Source organism: Chlamydotis macqueenii, chromosome 7 (assembly GCF_036417535.1).
Source record: "Chlamydotis macqueenii isolate bChlMac1 chromosome 7, bChlMac1.mat, whole genome shotgun sequence".
In the NCBI taxonomy this organism is placed as follows: Eukaryota; Metazoa; Chordata; class Aves; order Otidiformes; family Otididae; genus Chlamydotis; species Chlamydotis macqueenii.
In genome coordinates, this window is record NC_141562.1 from 17089719 (window position 1) to 17104335 (window position 14617).

The window sequence follows — 14617 nt, forward strand, 5'->3', positions numbered from 1 at the left end:
CTGCGTGGCAGGAGAGGCGAAGCCTGTGTCCCCTGCCCTGATTTTTCATCTGCTCCGTAAAGCGGAGCTCGCAGTACGATGCAGCAAGGTTCTTGATGACAAGAGGTGGCGATCGCTTCTTCCAGATTAAAAAAAAAATATACCTCTTTTCCTGAGGTGACACGTGAACCGCGCTTTGGCATCGTCTCAGATACAGTGAGCACGAGGATGGTCTACAAATGAGAGCACATTGGGTCTCGTCGAGGAGGATTATGAGGAGTGTAATTCTGGAATATGCAATCAGTATGCAATTACAACTAATGAGTGGAACCATAGAGAAGCACCGCTAGCGTGTAGTTTTGGTGGCGTTTGAACAGATGTGCTGTAGCGGTGGCAGGCAGATGTTTAGCTTTGGATGCTTTGGGTATGTAGGGGCCGTGCTGCGGGCATGGTCTTTCTCCGTGGTAGAGAAAGATCGTTTTTTGTGTTTGAGTGGTTTTGGAATGAGAACCTTGCTTAAAAGTTGGAACTGTGCAGGAAAAATGAATATGAACAGACAGGAGTATTCAGAGCGAGACTTATCCCTACAGAGAGAGCACATTCTGTTCTGCAGAAGGGTCAGGATGAAACTTGCTGGTTTTTGGAGCAGTTACACTGGTGTCATGGCAAGTGCGACAAAGAAATCCAGTTCTTGGGCAGGATCAAAAGTGGTAACGGCTGTAGCTAGCGCAGAGCTCATACTGTTGGACTGAGCCTTGGCCTAAAATTTTGGTGGCTTTAAAATGCCCTGAAATGCATTTTGTTCCTGACTTTAGCAGGTGGCTGCTGAGCTTTTAGTTAAAAACCAGCAACTCTCGTACTTAATTTCTGCACTCTGTTTGTGATGCTGACAAAATATAATTTTAGACTCGCGTTGTTAAACGTTTGCACTCGCTTGTTTCCTTGGCCTACAACTAGGGCAGCGGCAATGCTGACATAGGCCAGCGCAGCACTTACTGCTGACTTAATGACAGAAGTCTGAGTGATTTATTTTATTTTATTCTCTCAGTGATGGGTTTGCTGGGAACTTTGGCATTATGAAAAGATGGAAGTGGCAGCAAAATGATGAGGTTTTTGGCTTCGCAGTTGAAGAGTTTGGTGTTTTGGAGATCTTTGCCCAGATGTGCCATTTGTAGGGAGAGTTGGTTTGTTTTTTTTTTTTTTTTTTGACCCAAACAGATCTTTTTAACTAGTCATCTACTCCTGGCAAGAACGTTGGTGAATGATGAACCTGCATTTTCTTGCTTGAGATTGCTAATGGCATGCAAAATGGAATTTATTGCTTTTTTTTTTTTTTTGGTCTTATTAATTTTATTCTTAGAATTAGAACTAGGCCACTGAACACTGGGCTTAGACTGTTTTTTCTAAAAGGAGTAGCTGGCTGCAATTCTGTAATGAAATTTGTAGAAGAGATGTTTTTTCATTATTGCAAAAATATCTTTGGAAGAAGCTTATACTCGCAGACTTTTTTTTTTTAATAGCTGCACATTTTGAACAGATAATTAATGAATGAAGACTGCTGCCTGTACAGTATAATGGTCTTGCTTGAAGGCTGATGTTGCTGCAGAAGTGAAAGTTTATTTTTTTATCACCTTGTGCAGGCTTCTTGGAGGTGTTCTCTTTGCAGGACTTTGATGGAACTGTTGCTCATTGTAGCTGGAAAATAACCTATTTATTTCTTACACACGTAGACAGAAGACCAAGCTGGGAGTTAGCTCTCCAACCATGCGATGTTAGATGAAGAAAGAGAAAACGTGAGCCGTTCGGGAAGGCGTGTGGGGCATGGCAGGAGGACTGAGGTTTAAATTCTCAAAGGTACTTCTCATCTTGTGCTAGAGCTTAAAACTTTGAGACTGAAACAAGCTGCCATCTGCATTTCTGCTGTTGGTTAGCTTTGCTTCCCTGCGCACCCGTATCTGTAGGAGTGCCCTCTGGTACATGTTACTGGTGATTTCAGGGTAACTGGTTCTGTCAGGCTGAAAGAGAGAGATGGACACGAGTTGGGTAGCCCAGTGATTTGGATATTTAACTGGGATATGGGAAACAGAGGTGTGAATTCCTCCTCCAGGAAATATTTCTGTACGAGTAGTTCAGCGGTGGTGGGTGGCTCCAAAATGCTCGGTAGCTGGTGATTATTACCTGGCTTTTGGGAGGTGGAGAATAGGAGGAATCTGCAGTGAATCCAGGTGAGGTGCCTGATCTCCAGCCTTTTCCTGTGGTCTGTCTTTTCTTCTACCCATCCTTGAGGGAGGGTTTGTGTCTCGCTGGTGGACAAAGGTTTGCAGTCTGTACATTTTGGTCATGGCTGATTCTCCCAAGGCATTGCAGGGAATACCTGAGTGCCAAAAGGCAGGCTGGAGTGCCGGAGTCCCCTCCAAGGACCTCTCTCTCTCTCTTTTTTTTTTCTTTTTTTTTTTTTTTTTTCTCTTTTCTTTTATTTTCTGTGATGGGCTGTGTCACATCCTTTTGAGACTGGTGCAGGTGTGTCTACGGTACAGTACATCGTGCAAGGGACTCTCAGTTCCTGACAAGTTAGTTAAGAATTCTTCTTCTGTGAATGATACAGGATTTTAGGAAAGGGAAATAGCGATGTCTCAAAATTAGTGGCTTTATGGACACAAGATGAAAATAGTTGTATGTGCTAATCATGAAACAGGGGTCTTAAAAAAAAACATACTGACATTACTTTTAATCTAATCGAATGTTTTTTTCTCTCTGAACAGTCTTTTTATGCACCTCTTGGGGGGGGAAAAATATTTTGGAATTAGAAGAGGAAAGGGTTTTAAAGGTGGAGACATTAAATCAGCTTTTTAATATTTTATTTCAGATACTGTATTTATTCCTGATTCATTCAGGTTACTATTTCATTTCTATACTACTGGATACCTTTTGGTGCAGATGAATGAGAAGGAAAGTTTGAGTTAATGGCTTTCTTCTAAGATGGCTGCATTTCTTTGTGGTGCAATGACCAGTGTATTTTCTGAGGCACTATAACCTTTGGTGTTTCTGAAATTGTGCAGCTTGGTTGTTGACCATTTTACTGCAGGGAACAGCGAAGAGAGAATGCTTGCATGCAAGCCTTGCACGTTACATGGATAGCCTGTGTGTTAAGAGGTCTGTGCGTAACAGTTTAGCATGTGGCTTAACTACTTGAGACTAAAGTGGAAAAAAAATGGTGTAACTGCTTCTTGTTGCCCATTATAGCTTTGGTTAAACTTTGCCTCCTGTTTCCAGGCCTTCCGTTAGGCATGAAAATGGCCAGCTAGCCTGAACGTAGGGTAGAGCATGCCTACCCCGATGCTTAATTGAAGCGTGTGTAGCTCGTGACCTACATAGCTGTGTAAACTGTAGCAATATTCAGTAAAGATTAGATGTTGGGTGCAATTTATTTACAAGTCTCATATAATGAAAGGCAGAGAACGCTGCACTTGTGAGTGGAAGCTTCTTAGAATATCATACTGCTTTATGCTCTTTGCAGTCCTACAGCTCCTTGCATTTTTAATGAAATTTTAAATTATGTGACTTCACTCAAAATGGCTCGGCTTCCAGGAAAAAAAAATGGATTAGTGGCATGAGGTACATACCGTGTTTAAAAATAGAGCCCGGGTTGGAAATGCCATTCGTTTTAAAATATTTAGTTTCGTTTTAAGATTGAAGATTGTCAGACGTTTTTTAACAAGTTTTTCTTGCACGTGAGCAGAGTAAGGGCTGCTAAGGGTTTAGAAGAAACTAGAAGAAACCAACTAGCAAGGCATTTTATTTGTGGTAAAGTATTTCTTTGTTCTGGAGTAAACCATGTTACTTAGCAGTGTTAAGAGCCCAACAGACTTGTTTAGCTTCTGGAGCCTGGGACGATCTCAGATTTTGGACAAGAAGATGAGTGCCAGTTTTGCTCTGAATTCATCTAAGAAGTCTGTTTGAATGGACAGCAGTAAAATGGTACTGGCTGGGGACTTTTCAGAGTTTAATTCAGTTACCTGCTTGCTGTAGGATGTATTTGATCCTGGGAAAATCGGTCTTTTTGCTCTTAGCAAGGATAAAGATTTTTTTAATTGTCCAGATGGAGAAAGCGAGGTGGTGATAGATGCAAGTATGTTCATGCATTTTCTCTTCTGGGGTTAGGGATCACTTACTTTTCTTCACAACCTAAAAAAAAAACCCCAAAACCCTTTCACTTATTGCCGTAGTACGTGCATATTTGTGGATAGTGTTGTTTGACAGCTGAAGCCTACGCACAAAATCCCCACCGTTTGAGCAAGCGCTCCGTTGTGCAACCCTTGCTGCATCCATTCAGAGTCACCCCAGCCCCTTTCTGCCCTGTTTTTTGACTAGGATTGCTCGGAAAGGGACTTAAAAGGTGCTTAGCAAATTACAGCTCGCCTCTTTGCACTTACTTAAATGTAGTGCAGGCTTCCTAACGGACTACTTCATCTTGCATCGTCAGAAATTTTTAATCAATTTGCAGTGTTGCTGGAGACTGTTTGCACAAGCTAAACACAAAGTTAAAAAATAACTGCTTGTGCATGCTTTTAAATCAACAAAAGCTGCAAACATTCTTGGTTTCGCGTAGCTCTGCTGTTGGAATGAGGGCTGTGTGTTCTTTACAAGGTGGGGAAAGAAACAAGTACAGCTAATGGACGCCTTATAAAATTTTCTTAAATGATGACCTTTTTAGAAAAAATACAACTGAAGCTAATCTTCACTGAAATCTGCTTGTAAGCTTGGTTAAGTGTGTGTCATTTTCAGATCGTCCAAAGCTTTGCCCTTAAACATTGAGAGGATAATGCTGAATAAAGTGCAAGCTTTACTAGGACTGGTACTGGTTTTGAGCTTTTCTTAAGGAAAAAATCCACGTTCATCTTCATTATCTCCTAGAATAAGACTGAGGTGTTGGCACTTGAGGCCCTTGATAAGTTGTCTTTGTTGAGGCCGGTCAGTGACTTTGGTGAAGACAGGTCAGTGTTGAGGTCTCCTGAAAATCCACCCATTAAGCTCTTGCATTAGCTCTTGGTGTAGTTGATTGGCCATGCGTCAACGCTGGATCCAACTTGAACCTTGAAGAGAGCTGATGAATTTTGAAAGCGCATCTTTCTAGGAACTTGTGCTAGTCAGAAAGGCCTTTCTGTCCTCAAGAGGTGACTTCCACTGACTTCCTGAGACGGTTGCGGCATATTTAGGGAAAGGGTACAGCCTTGAGTGTGGATCTTACGCAACACTTGAAATGGCTATTATTGCTATTATACATATTATTGCTATTATTATTGCTATTATACATACAGGAAGATTAGTTGGCTCTTGATGGCTGCTAGACTGGTGATCAGCAGATTTCTTTGGGACAAAAATGTGTTTTTTCCTGTGCAATCCGGTGCTACACTTGACACTTCTTATTTAAGAACTTTTTTAATTACTGAAAGGCTTTGAAGTACAGGGACTGATGTAGAGAAAGCTGGTATTTGCTAAATAGTGTGTTAAAGCACTGTGTAGAGGAGTACAGGGTTTTCTTCCAGAAGAGAAGTGACTGTTTTTCTTCCTTTTAGGATGACCTGGACACCTAAATCTGCTTTGTTGGGAAAGCGCTTGATATAATTTGTGCAGTAATAATATAACTGAAATAATGTGTTTTACTAACACATGATGTTAAAAACCCCTGTGCCAAGAAAGGTAAAGCCATGCCAACTTCAGAATGTAATAGCTACAAAGTTGGGATTTTTAATATAAAGTTTCTGCCTACCGAGTTGCTTTTGCCAGTTGTGAATCTCTGAATAGTTTCTTAAATGAAATTATATTTTTAGTGGATTGATGTTGTTGCCACATTAGTACTGCATAAGCTGACAAATTATACCCCTGGTACCTTAGCCTGGAGTCTTCTCTTACAGCATGTCCAAACAAGAAAATGGTTCTTGTATAATGATTTACGGGACTGCGTTTGAACAAACTGGAAGAAAAGGGAGGGACCAGGTGGTTGAGATGTCAGATCCCTTGATTACATTACAGACCAAACTTGCTGTCATTAGTCATAACTAACTCCCCTTTAAAGCCCACCTCCTTTCCAGTTTAGGAACCCAGCGAGTCATCTGGAACTGGGAGCTCCAGGTGATGTGTGTTCGTTTACTGTGCCTAATGTAGGGTGGATGGTGAAGGGTAATTACTGCGTGGCTTTTTCGGGGGGTAAATGCCGTACAGCCTGGAGTGGTGCTGGATGTGCCTGGTGCCTCGTCATAAATACTGGGGTAGTTGTGGGTTCCTTTGACTTGGCACTTCTGTGAAGGCTTGTGGGATTAAAGCTGTGCACGTTTGTGCGTTCCTGTGAGTTACTGCGACGGTGATTTCCGGCCTGTAAGAAGAGAATTTATTTGAAAATATAGCAAGGTTCATAAGTGGCCCTGTAGAGCAGGATGTCTTCTGAAACACAAATGTTTTGTGAGTGGTTGACTCTACTTTGGGTTCAGAGATTGCTGTTAGTTTTTGAATGTGTCTTAGGCCCAGATTGATGTTTCAAATGTAAACAAATCCTTGTTCCAGTCTTGAATTCAGGCTAGCATCCTCTTTGCTCCTACAGTCACTGCCTCTTTTACAGTCTCGCCTATGAAGCCTTGAAAAAGAGATATTTTGTAGAATGGAAGTAAATAATTGTGCAGTTAGGCTGTGTATCATGCTGCATAAATCTAGGTTATCTTAATAACGATTTTCAAGCAACGTAACTAAAGTAGTGGGCTCTCTGATTCAAATGGTAATTGACTGTGCAGCTAAAAAATTAAACTGAACTGCTCTGTTTTTGGGATGATGACTACTGCGAAAGCTGGCATTGTTCCCTTTAAAGATGCAGTCCCACCTTCACAGCCCTGATGTGTAGCAGTGCATAAAAACTGCTTAATATACTTTTTTTTTTGTGGTGAAGTGCTTAAGAAATGTCTGTATAAACTTAATTCTGTCTTTGTGGATCTGTAGTATAATAGCTTTTAATTGCATGATTAGTTTTCTTAGAGGCCTCTGCTTAATTCATTGCATTGCCTGGGTATATATTGGCCTAGAATTGAAGTAATTGTGTATTTTCTATTCTTTAACTTCTTGTGTGGGTGACTTAATGTCTTTTTTTTTTCTTTTTTTTTTTTTTTTTTTTTTTGTACTGACATTTAGAGGAGGAAAACGCTAGATCTCATTAGAATGAGATGAGTGTTATCTACTTGGGACTTGTTTGTTGAGAAATAGTTTGCTAGGATGGCCTTATGTCTTGTTTTGCTGCCTGCCTTTATCTTCTCTTGGATCAGCACCCCTTCACCCCCAAATAAATGCTTAATAAATGCATGCATATCCTAGTTTTTGTAGCTTATGTTTCATAAAGCTTTTCAGTGTGACTGACTCGTCCTCCAGCCCAATAGCTGTTTTAAATTCCCTTGTCTCTGAAAGTTTTGGATGTCCTTTCAGACTTGCAAAAAGTTGAGACTGAGCCATTTTTCACTTCCTGTCAGTAAATATCAAAGTAGTGACTCTCTGTGCAGACTTCTTTTTACTGAATAAAATTCTTGTCTTTTTCTGTGAGTGTTTGAGGTTAGGATATGCTTAAGTACACATCGGTGCTTCTTTAAAGCAGATCCTGCAAAGTACTGAGAACGCGTACTAGGGAGGTCCCGTACTCTGCCTTGAAAGAGTTCATGTTGAATTTGGTTTGTTGGTTAAAATGGGTAAATTTGTCACTTTGGACATCTCAAACTGAGGTGTGACAGTCCAGCTTCTCATATACGTTGCCTCCTACCGAGAAGGTCCGCTCGTAGATGTGTCACCTTGAGGACACCTGCTCAGCCTGGTGCCTACAGTTGGCCTGTGCCACTGGTGCAGCTCTTGGCCTCGGCCTGCTGTGTGTTGCTGCTGCTAGTTGGGATGCCAGGGTAGCTGTCCTAAGATGGGACGCGGCTTCTTCCAAAGTGTGAGCGGAAACACAAAGCCTTCAGAACTGGACCTCTGCATGTTTTCACCTCTAGAAACCTGTTGGGGTTGTAGGGCTTTGTTCAGTGCTCCAGACCTGGACTTGAAGTTGAGTAAGAAGCTGAAGCCCAATCTTTGACTCCTCAGCTGAAGAGTTCTTTCTGTCAAAACTTTATATGGATTTAGCGTGCTGTTGCATCATTTGTTATGCTTCTGTTTGCTCTTGGCTTTTCTTGATGGGAAGGGTAGCTTTTTTTGTGTCCTGTAATATGATCAGGTATTTTAGAGGGATTTGCAGCTCTTCACAACAAGTTCGCGTTTCCTTTCCCATTTGCATGGTTTCCTATTTTTATTTGTGATTCCAAAATAGAAGTTTGAGGCATCTTTTTCTCAGTCTCTATCAGAATGAGCTCTTCTGTAGAGTAGACGTCATCTTTCATGCTTCTCTGGTACCATTTTTTTTGTATTTATACTGTGAGGTTTATAAGGTTGATAGTGTTTTGCAAAAAAAAGATGCCTGCTCATTATGTAGATTGTGTGTTTTTTTCCAGTCGTCTTGACCCTATTAGCTGTTCAGCAGAGCCTCCATATGGCTGCGAGCTCCAGGACACGTTTCATACACCTCACAGATGAAGGGAGAGACTCTTGCTCTGGGAATGCTTCCCAAGTGCAATGTCATGAGCAGGTCCAAAAGCCCCACTATGGGATGGAGGTAGGCTGAGGATGTAGCTGGTTTCTGAGCCAACCTGGTAGTGTCGTCTTCAAGCATCTTCTGAGGTACTTCTTCGCGCTGTGGGAAGTTGAGTTTCCCTCCAGACCTGTTGTCAGCCTCATGACCTCCTCTGGACAGGTTTGCCTCCCGAATACCAAGGAGCTGCAGTTTTGTTGTTCCTTGTTTAGGTTGCTGCATTTAAATTACAAGCTGAAAGATTGGGGGCGGAGGGGGAAGGAAGGGGAGGAAGGATTGTAGTTGAAATATTGAGCATTAAGGGGTTAAATGCATGTCTTCTAAATCATAAAATGTTTCTCTCAGCCACATCTGAGTTGGTCTCTTTCTCTTGTTCTTTAAGGCACAGATGGTAGAGTTGGCAAGTGCAGCTGGCTGGCTACAAGGAATCCTCCTTTGCTCTGAAGAACTTTCTTCCTGTTCATTTCCTCTATAGTTCCTGATTATCCAGACTCATAGAAAAATAATAAACTTATTCTGTGTTTCATGCTGGCTAATGGAAATGCAGCCTATGTTAAAAAAAAAAAGTACGTACAAGCTAAACAGTATATATGCTAGAAAACTTTTCTAGATTTGGCTGAGTATTTTTTCTGTGTTGGCTTTTTTTTTTGTAGGGATGCTGTCAAGAAAATGGCACTAATAAGAGCTTGGCTGTTTGTCAGGACTCTTAAATCTGTTTGAGGATGGAGTGTGGACACTTCTCGTAACACTCCCCTTGTAGCTTCAGGCTGTCAAGCTGTTGAACAGCCAGAACAGTTTTTTTTTTTTTTTCTTGCTGTCGCTATACAGACTCGTTTAAGCTGGAGTTAAAAGGGCTTGAGGTTAGCACGCTAACATTTCATAGCTGGTAGGGCCAGATGCGCTGCTAGACCATGTTGCATGGTTACTGAAGTCAGAGTTACTGAAAATTGCAGACAAATTGAGACAACAAAGCAACTTTCGGAGACTTCAAAGTCACGTTGTTCCTCTGCTCTTCAGTGTTGCTATCAAATGGGACTTAGAGTTGACAGCCTGGCCACCCAGTGCTAGAGGCTGGCTTCCTTTGCACTGTGGCTCTGCGCAGCCAGGAGGGTGGTGGGTGAGGCAGAGCAGAGCAGAGCTGACAGCAGCTTGCGCGTGAATGAGGAGTGGACTGTTTAGGAGCGGATTAAAGCAAGTACATGCCTTGCTTACCTGAACTGGCACTGCAAATCTGCGTTTCTGGCAATTGTGAAGTGTTTTTCAGGCCATAGCTTGACCAATTTAAACCTGTTCTTTGTTAAGTAAGATTCGTATTTGGAAGCTGGAAACTGAGGGTTGGGAAAAATGGACTGTTGTCATAATATTTGTGAGAGCCAGGTTCAGGTTTTGCAGTAAGTCTTCAGCTCCAAAGCATGGCTTGGACAGTAACCATAATTAACAGCTTCAGGAACATGCAGCTTGTTTTAAATTTTGTTTTTAAAGAAAGATGAAGTCTGATTCCTGGTAGGTCTTCCTGAAGCCTTTGATTGTAAAGGACTCAAAGTTGTGTTTTATTTGCGTTTTGATTTAAAGTCTGTTGTCACTCTTGGGTTTAAAAAGTGAATTCTTATACACTGCATGCTGTAGCATGCTTATAAAATAGATCATTTGCTTTGTTTTTCTGTTATAGCCGACTTCATGAGCAGAGAGAGGTTAAGGGAGTAAATACTTTGAAATAGGACTTCATAAATTTACTTGGGAATTCTAATGACTCGCATTCTAGATGTTAATTGAGAATGTTGATAATTGCAGGAAAGGCTGTAGCTGTTTATTTTTGCAACTTTCTTGTGGCTGTTTAAGAACTTAAGAATTGGTAAATATTTCGTATGTTTTTTTGGCCACTTTCCGTTATTAGGAAAAAGGCTGAATTTGTGAGAAAAATCAGTTTTAGGACCAACACAAATCACTTTTATATAAAAGTGTGTGTATATGTATTTAAAATTTAAAGTGTATACTGCATGTTCTTTAATTTGATCTTGGCATAATGTGAATATATAGACAGCTATTTTTGAAAGTGATTATAACTGCTGATCTGCATAATGATACAGAATTTTTCTCATAGCAACTGGAACGACTGTCATCTTTAGCATGTGGGAATGATTTCAGGCTTGAAGAACAGTGTTTTATTAAGTCTCTGAGCAGCATTAGAGCAAAGGCGTTTCTGAAGCGGCATATGGATTGGTTGCTTTGGTATGTCTTCAGTATTGACAAGGCATTGCTTCTTCCTTGTGACATTTGGTAACTTAGCAAATTACTGAGTGTTTTCATTTTAAGGTTCCTTGGGTATAGCACAGCGTTGTCCTTGTTCATTTGAAAGCTGGAGTTTTGTAGTTAGTAAGAAGTGTGAACTTGAGTAGAGGGTGGCATTTCAGTGTTTTGCTGTTGTGTATCATAAGTCTGTCTCATGTACACATTTTTTTGTTATGATCACTAACTAAAATCCTAGCCTCCATGTTTACAAGATTGAGAAAGACAGGAGTGCTTTGAAAACTACTGAAATAATTTCTGGGAATGGGTTTCTTAGGAAAGAGCTACTTTGGCAAAATGTGGCAGAGTTTATTTTATGATTTTTAGAAGGCCCCTTTCACATTTTGGTAGTTGTGACAGTTTGGTTAACTTTTTTTTTTGCCTGCGCTTTAGAAGTGCGTCAAGAAATGGCCGAGGCTTTTATGCATTTTCATTTGCCTGTCTTTAAAAAGAAAAAAAAAAAGTTTGGAATTGATAATGAACTTGTTGCATGTTTGAAGTCATCAGTTCTGATTTCTAGAATTGTCAGTATCATTACCAATTTCATTATGACTCGGATTTCTTGCTTTGAATGTAAGCCCAGCTTCCAAGCTCCTTTGTAAGAAATCTTGTCTGGGTAGCGAATATCTTAATTTCAGCTTTGAAAATCAATGTTAATTTAGCGGAGATGTGAAAAGCAGTGTCTCTGGACCACTGAGCATGACTGGTGATAGAAGAGCTTGCTGAAGATGATGCTTAGCGGATGGTTGCTGCCGTAACTGGCTTGGCTCTGTACCCTTCTGCGTGCTGATTGCAGGCTGTCCCTGAGGAGGACTGATTTGTTACCTGGAATCAGCAAAAAGCAAGCTGGTACCAGTGGGGTAACAACCACCCCTTTGCTTGCTGCAGATCTTTTTGCAGGAGAGGAAGGGGTGGAAGAGCTTGGTTTTTACGGCAGCTTTTCCAATTGAGTGATGAAACTGCTATTTCTGCTTGGAGACTTAGATCATCTGTGCGAACAGCAGCAGCGCTTCCACTCTCTTCTTCCATCTTGCGGTGCTCCTTAAAGCAAAAGGCATTCTTCAGCTGCTTGAACTAACAAAAGAGTTTCAAAGCAGCATGCTGCTTCGGCGTGCTTGTCAGAAGCCTGTATTAAAAAGACATAAAACGATCTTTGCCAGCAGTACAAATGCATTTGTCATTGTTGTCGCTTGCTTTCGCTGGGTGCAGGTGGAGCCCGCAGTCTCCTGTGCGTGCTGTGGAAGGGTGTCTGTATGGAATTCATGTCTGCTCGCTGCGGCCCGTGTCCTTTAGTGCCAGATCTCTGGCGGACAGAGGAGTGAGTCAGCAGTGGTGTGGCAGTGGTGTGTGAATTGCATTCCAGTCTAATTCTTTGAGCTAATGAGGAAGGTTCTTCAGGATGCTTATATTTAGGTGGGGGAGAAATCAGCTTGCCTGTTCAAAAACCAATCGTGTTTTTCTGAAACCGCGGCCCTCCACCAGGCTCACTGTTGGGTATTTGTTGTTCAGCAACTTCTTCAGTTTTTGTGCTGTCAGATTGCAAAGCCCCAGAGCATACAACACTTCTGTTAAATCAACATCAGTAAATTGATCCAGATTATTTTTTTTTCTCCATTTGGAGTCTTTTCCCACTTTCTTTACTTACTGGCACATTGTAGAGCACCTTTTTGCAATACCAGCTCTCGGTTTAAAAATGCACCTGTGATGATGCACAATTAAGCTTAAGAAGTCAATTTTGCTGGCTTGCTCCTATTTAAAAGAAGAAATGTATGCGAGGTGTGCGTATACTGCTCATGCATCGCCGTTGAGGACCGAGGGAGGGGAGAGGGGTCACGTGAGATGTGAGAGCCGAAAGGGGATCGTGCTTTCTGAAAGCGTGAGACTTTGGAACTTATCTCTCTCTGCCTGCATGTTTTGAGGCTTTGGTGTTTGGACAAATCTGTGAGCCTGCAAACAGGAAGCGCTGCTGTTAAGATGTTCTGTTCCCTTCGCTTGGGGTGTCTGTCTGCTTCGCCTCCATCTTGCACCAGCTGGGAATCCTGGCAAGTATCTCATTTCTTAGCCTCTCAGAGTGGAAAAGCCAACAGCAGAAGAGTGTCTGAACGTAAATGGCATGCTGAAAGGAGTGAAGAAAATTTGTAGTAAAGCTCTCGATTGCGAATAGAAATTTGAGCAAGTCGCATGGTAATTTGGTGAAGTTTGGGCATCTGTCTCCTGGGTGATACTGAGTTTTGTTTTGATGCAGAGCTTTGGATTTTGATGTGGTATGTCAAAAGGAATTTATTTTATCCCTGTTGCTAGCATAAATGCTTGTCTTCTCTGGAGAAGTGCGAAGTGCTGTGGAAAGCAGGCTAATATACTGGTTTATTTTGTTCTGGTAATTTATGTAGCCCCGCTGCTCAGAGTAGGATGCAGAAGGAGGTGCTTTTGGGTATAAATGCTAAAACTGGCTGTATGTAGAAATCAGGAGTCGGGTAATTCACTGTGAATAAGCATAGAGCAGGTGCATATGGCTTAAAACCAGTTTCTTCTGCTTATGGCAAGTAATAACTGATAAGGTAGTAAATAGATTGCTAATTATATAGCGCCTTTTGTTAATTTAACAAAGAGGTGTGGACTGCTTGCGGAGTAAAATACATTTAGAGTGAAGTTCAAAGTTTAAGGTTTATGTGATTTGATAGTATCTGAAGTTATCACAAACTCTGAAAGTTAAGCAACTTAATGTTGTTTTTTTGTTTTGTTTTGTTTTTTTTTTGTTTTTTTTTTTTGTTTTTTCAAGATAAGGGGTCTTTTTTAGGGTTTGGACAAGTACAGAATAAATTGGAAACCAGATGTCAACAGCTTTCAGTGTCTGTATTTAAGGCAGCTACAGATGCTTATTTGTATTTCTCAAAAGCTTTCCTATTTTTCTCATTATCTGTATAAATCATCTTTTGAATAGTCCAAGCAGACCAGTGTCTGTTAATACTTGGATTACAAAACAGTAAATGCTAATTCTTTTTTTGAGTGTAGAAAACATTATTTCCATGTATTCAGTCTTAATGTTTTTCTTAAGTCGTCCAGTTAACAAACTGTGTATGTGCAGAACTTGGTCCATTCTGTTTTCCTGGGAGTACTTAGACTTGTGGGGGTTCTGCAAGGATGGAGTGAGGGCCTTGAGGATCATCAGGGGGCTGGAGCAGCTCTGCTGTGAGGCCAGGCTGAGAGAGCTGGGGCTGTTCAGCCTGGAGAAGAGGAGGCTCCGGGGAGACCTGAGAGCGGCTCCCAGTGCCCAAAGGGGGCTGCAGGAAAGGTGGGGAGAGACTCTTCATCAGGGCCTGGTGGGACAGGAATAGGGGTGATGGTTTCAAAATAGAGGGAGGCAGAGTCCGACTGGATGTAAGGAAGAAGTTTTTTACGCTGAGGGTGGTGGAGCACTGTCCCAGGTTGCCCAGAGAGGTGGTGGATGCCCCATCCCTGGAAACATTCAGGGCCAGGTTGGCCGGGGCTCTGAGCAACCTGATCTGGTTGGAGATGTCCCTGCTCCTGGCAGCGGGGTTGGGCCGTGTGGACTTTAATCGTCCCTTCCAACCCAAACTGTTCTGTGATTCTAAGTAGTTTGTCTCCTACTTCAGGCTTTTCTCTGTGTGTGAGTAAGTGGAATAATAATGTCTTGGAAACTGCTGCAATGTCTTCCATTCTGATGCTTGCTCTTTGGAGCTT

General features: G+C 41.6%; 1 protein-coding gene across 1 annotated transcript in view; it reads left to right on the forward strand.

Moving 5' to 3' along the window:
* PTEN (phosphatase and tensin homolog) overlaps nucleotides 1-14617 on the forward strand; it is a 53938-nt gene that overhangs the window by 8150 nt on the left and 31171 nt on the right. The gene's annotated exons all lie outside the window — the stretch shown is intronic.